Here is a 6,000-nt window from a genome sequence, read left to right as displayed (position 1 = left end):
TCAATCCAGAATAGCTGATCCCCTAGTGGACCCAACTATGAGCTACTCTAAAAAGCCATCTTGTTGGCATTCTAGAAATTCCCCTTCCTGGAATCCAGCACTAACCTAATTTTCCCAATCTACCTGCATATTGAAATCTCCCATGACCATTGTAACATTAGATGCATTTTCTATCTCCTGTTGTAACCTGTAGGCCACATTCTTACTACTTTTTGGAGTCTGTATACAACTCCCATCAAGGTATTTTTACCCTTACAATTCCTTAGCTCTCTGCACAGTGATTCAACACCTTCCAACCCTATGCCACCTCTTTCTATTGATTTGATTTCATTTTTTACCTGCAGAGACACACCACTGCCTTTGCCAACCCGCATGTTATTTCGATACAATGTGTATCCTTGGACACTAAGCTCCCAGCTATAATCTTCTTTCAGCCACAATTCAGCAAAGTACACAGCATCATATATGCCGATCAGTAACCGTGCTATAAGTTCATCTTCCTTATTCCATAAACTGCGTGCAAAGGTAATACCTACAGTTCTGTGTTTACCCTTTTTGATTTTGTCTGCATGATGCTAAACTCATGTATCTATGGAAGATGGAACAGGATAAATCAAACAGTAATTTGAAATTTACAGCCTATATCACTCTGACACAAAATTGCTAGCATATTCTCACACTAAAAGCATCTGTATTGGCACCATTTTTCCAACAAAATTTAGCTGATTATGTTTATATCTAAAACGGGGAAGCCAAACATTTTTGGAGTGTGGTTAGAAACTCATGCACACTGAGCTAAGGAAAAAGAATTGAAATATACTTTTGCAATTGATGCTGGAAGAACTGAATAGAGATATTATGAGAAGGAAACCAAAGGTCCATGCACCACATCTCCTCGGAGGATCAGAGGTGGAGAGGGCCAGCAACTTTAAATTCCTTCTCGTTATTATTTTGGAGGACCTGTCCTATATTATACATGTAATTGCAATGAAAACATGGCAGTGCCTCTACTTCTTTAGGAGTTTTTGGAAATTTGACATGACATCTAAAACTTTGACAAATTTCTATAGCTGTGCAGTGGAGAGTAAATTGATTGGCTGCACTACAGTCTGGTATGGAAACACCAATGCCCTTGAACAGAAAATCCTGCAAATAGTAGTGAATACGGCCCAGTCCATCATGAGCAAAGCCTTCCCCACAACTGAGCACATCTACATGAAATGCTGTTGGAGGAAAGCAACATCAATCATCACGGTCCCCCACCACCCAAGACATGCTCTCTTCTCTAGCTTCCAGTAAACACACCCCTCGTTCCCTTTCCTCCCTCTAGCTCCCCGTCTCTTGGTCTCCATTCTATAGTCCTCTGGTTTTCTTACGAGATCCTTTCTTCATCAGCCTTTTGCTTTTGGCACCAACCAGCTCTCAGTTTCTCACATTTGCCCTTTTTGCCTCGTCACTCTCCTGCCTTCCCCCTCACTTGGATTAATCTATCACATGTCAACTCCTGCTCCTCCTCCCAAACAACACCTTTTTATTTATCTGTCTATCTATTTAGCAATACAGTTTGGAACAGGCCCTTCTGGGCCTACGAGGTGCACCACACAGCAAACCACTGATTTAACGCAAGCCTAATCATGGGACAATTTACAATGACCAATTAACCTGCTAACCAGCATGTCTCTAGGTTCTGGGAGGAAACTAGAGCATCTGGAGGAATCACACGTGTTTACAGGGAAGACGTACAAAGTGCTTGCATACAGCGCTGGAATTGAACTCCAAACTCCAACAGCCCAAGCTGTAATAGCGTCACACCAACTGCTATGCTACCATGGCCTCCCATTATGGCTTCCGTTCCTGTCCTGGTGATCTCGGCTTAACCATATAACCATTTACCAATTGCTGCACGGAAACAGGCCACCTTGGCCCTTCTAGTCTGTGTCAATGCTTACTCTCACCTAGTCCCACAGACCTGCACTCAGCCCATAACCCTCCATTCCTTTCCTGTCCTTATACCTATCCAATTTTACTTTAAATGACAATACCGAACCTGCCTCTACCACTTCTACTGGAAGCTCATTCCACACAGCTACCACTCTCTTAGTAAAGACATTCCTCATTGTGTTACCTTTAAACTTTTGCCCCCTAACTCTCAAATCATGTCCTCTTGTTTGAATCTCCCCTACTCTCAATGGAAAAAGCCTATCCATGTCAACTCTATCTATCTCCCTCATAATTTTAAATACCTCTATCAAGTCCCCCTCAACCTTCTACACTCCAAAGAATAAAGACCTAACTTGTTCAGCCTTTCCCTGTAACTTAGGTGCTGAAATCCAGGTAACATTCTAGTAAATCTTCTCTGTACTCTCTCTATTTTGTTGATATCTTTCCTATAATTCGGTGACCAGAACTGTACACAATATTCCAAATTTGGCCTTATCAATGCCTTGTACAATTTTAACATTACATCCCAACTCCTATACTCAATGGTCTGATTTATAAAGGCCAGCATACCAAATGCTTTCTTTACCACTCTATCCACATGAGATTCCACCTTCAGGGAACTATGCACCATTATTCCTGGATCACTCTGTTCTACTGCATTCTTCAATGCCCTACCATTTACCATGTGTGACCTATTTTGATCATTCCTACCAAAATGTAGCACCTCACACTTATCAGCATTAAACTGCATCTGCCATTGTTCAGGCCACTCTTCTAACTGGCCCAAATCTCTCTGCAAGCTTTGAAAACCTACTTCATTATCCACAACGCCACCTACCTTAGTATCATCTGCATATTTACTAACCCAATTTACCACCCCATCATCCAGATCATTAATGTATATTAGAAAGGCTAACTTTGAGGGGATGTGAAGGGATTTAGAGAGAGTGGATTGGGTCAAGTTGTTTTATGGGAAGGATGTAATAGAGAAATGGAGGTCATTTAAGGGTGAAATTATGAGGGTACAGAATTTTTATGTTCCTGTTAGGGTGAAAGGAAAGGTTAAAGGTTTGAGAGCACCATGGTTTTCAAGGGATATTAGAAATTTGGTTCAGAAAAAGAGGGATGTCTACAATAGATATAGGCAGCATGGAGTAAAGGAATTGCTCGAGGAATATAAAGAATGTAAAAGGAATCTTAAGAAAGAGATTAGAAAAGCTAAAAGAAGATACGAGGTTGGTTTGGCAAATAAGGTGAAAGTAAATCCGAAAGGTTTCTACAGTTATATTAAAAGCAAAAGGATAGTGAGGGATAAAATTGGCCCCTTAGAGAATCAGAGTGGTCAGCTATGTGTGGAACCGAAGGAGATGGGAGAGATTTTGAATGATTTCTTCTCTTCGGTATTCACTAAGGAGAAGGATATTGAATTGTGTAAGGTGTGGGAAACAAGTAAGGAAGTTATGGAACCTATGACAATTAAAGAGGTGGAGGTACTGGTGCTTTTAAGAAATTTAAAAGTGGATAAATCTCCAGGTCCTGACAAGATATTCCCCTGGACCTTGAGGGAAGTTTGTGTAGAAATAGCAGGAGCTCTGACGGAGATCTTTAATATGTCATTAGAAACGGGGATTGTGCTGGAGGATTGGCGAATTGCTCATGTGGTTCCATTGTTTAAAAAGGGTTCTAGAAGTAAGCCTAGCAATTATAGACCTGTCAGTTTGACATCAGTGGTGGGTAAATTAATGGAAAGTATTCTTAGAGATGGTATTTATAATTATCTGGATAGACGGGATCTGATTAGAAGTAGCCATCATGGATTTGTGCGTGGAAGGTCATGTTTGACAAACCTTATTGAATTTTTTGAAGAAGTTACCAGGAATGTTGATGAGGGTAAGGCAGTGGATGTAGTCTATATGGACTTCAGCAAAGCCTTTGACAAAGTTCCACATGGAAGGTTAGTTAAGAAGGTTCAGTCATTAGGTATTAATGCTGGAGTAATAAAATGGATTCAACAGTGGCTAGATGGGAGATGCCAGAGAGTAGTGGTGGATAATTGTTTATCGGGATGGAGGCCAGTGACTAGCGGGGTGCCTCAGGGATCTGTTTTGGGCCCAATGTTGTTTGTAATATACATAAATGATCTGGATGATGGGGTGGTAAATTGGATTAGTAAGTATGCCGATGATACTAAGGTAGGAGGTGTTGTGGATAATGAGATGGATTTTCAAAGCTTGTAGGGAGATTTATGCCAGTTAGAAGAATGGGCTGAACGTTGGCAGATGGAGTTTAATGCTGAGAAGTGTGAGGTTCTACATTTTGGCAGGAATAATCCAAATAGAACATACAGGGTAAATGGTAGGGCATTGAGGAATGCAGTGGAACAGAGAGATCTAGGAATAACAGTGCATAGTTCCCTGAAGGTGGAGTCTCATGTAGATAGGGTGGTGAAGAAGGCTTCTGGAATGCTGGCCTTTATAAATCAGAGCATTGAGTACAAGTTGGGATGTAATGTTAAAATTGTACAAGGCATTGGTAAGGCCAAATTTGGAATATTGTGTACAGTTCTGGTCACCGAATTATAGGAAAGGTATCAATAAATTAGAGAGAGTGCAGAGACGATTTACTAGGATGTTACCTGGGTTTCAGCACTTAAGTTACAGAGAAAGGTTGAACAAGTTAGGTCTCTATTCATTGGAGCGTAGAAGGTTGAGGGGGGATTTGATCGAGGTATTTAAAATTTTGAGAGGGATAGATAGAGTTGACGTGAACAGGCTGTTTCCATTGAGAGTAGGGGAGATTCAAACTAGAGGACATGATTTGAGAGTTAGGGGGCAGAAGTTTAAGGGAAACACGAGGGGGTATTTTTTACTCAAAGAGTGATAGCTGTGTGGAATGAGCTTCCTGTAGAAGTAGTAGAGGTCAGTTCAGTTGTGTCATTTAAGGTAAAATTGGATAGGTATATGGACAGGAAAGGAGTGGAGGGTTATGGGCTGAGTGCGGGTAGGTGGGACTAGGTGAAATTAAGAGTTCGGCACGGACTAGGAGGGCCAAGATGGCCTGTTTCCGTGCTGTGATTGTTATATGGTTATATGGTATATGACAAACAACATTGGACCCAGTACAGATCCCTGAGGCACACCACTAGTCACCAGCCTCCAACCTGACAAACAGTTATCCACCATTACTCTCTGGCATCTCCCATCTAGGCACTGTCAAAACATCAGCAGCCCATTTCACCTTGTAGGTGTTGCCTGACTTGTTGAGTCTCTCCAACTTTTAATGTGCGCTGAAATATTAAAATAAATAGAAGTACTGGCACAGATTGTTAAGTGCTTGATTTAACTCAAAACTAACAAAGGTTAAAATATTAAGGAAGAGATCAATCTTGAGTGTCTTTCAACCTGTTGGATAGTTTGTTCATAAAAACAGATAATTTATTGGTTGCTTGATTTGACTTCTGATGGCTAAGAAGAAAGGATGGTACTTGGGGTGTCATGGTGAGTGAGGCTATTACAGCTCAGGGGTGTCAGAGTTCAGTTTCTTCCTGGCATCCTCTAGAAACTAGTTTGTATGTTCTTCCCGTGCGTGTATGGGTTTTCTGTGGGTGTTCCGGTTTCCCCTCACAGTCCAAAGACATATCAGTTAGTCAGTATATTAGACATTGTGAATTGTCCTGTGGTTAGACTAGGGTTAAATCGGTGCAGCTATTTGGCTGGAAGGGCCTATTCTGTGCTGTAATCTCTAAATAAATAAGAAAAGACAATGTTCAATAGCAGCAAAATGTCTGTATGGAGTTTGTATGTTCTTGTCAAGAGCGTATGGGTTTCCTCCGGGTGCTCCAGCATCATCCCACATTCCAAAGATGTACACCGGTTATTTGGTTATTTGGTTGTTGTAAATTGTCCTGTGATTAGTCTCAGGTTGAATCGAAGGTTTGCGGGGCAATGCAGCTCATTGAGCTGATAGGGGCTGTTTTGCATCGTATCTCTAAATAAGTAAATAAATAGATAAATAAATATGTTTGTAAGTATGTCATTTTAATGTATAAACCTATCTAAT

The sequence above is a fragment of the Hypanus sabinus genome, chromosome 2 (assembly GCF_030144855.1).
Source record: "Hypanus sabinus isolate sHypSab1 chromosome 2, sHypSab1.hap1, whole genome shotgun sequence".
Classification (NCBI taxonomy): Eukaryota; Metazoa; Chordata; class Chondrichthyes; order Myliobatiformes; family Dasyatidae; genus Hypanus; species Hypanus sabinus.
Note: the sequence above shows the minus strand (reverse complement) of the source record.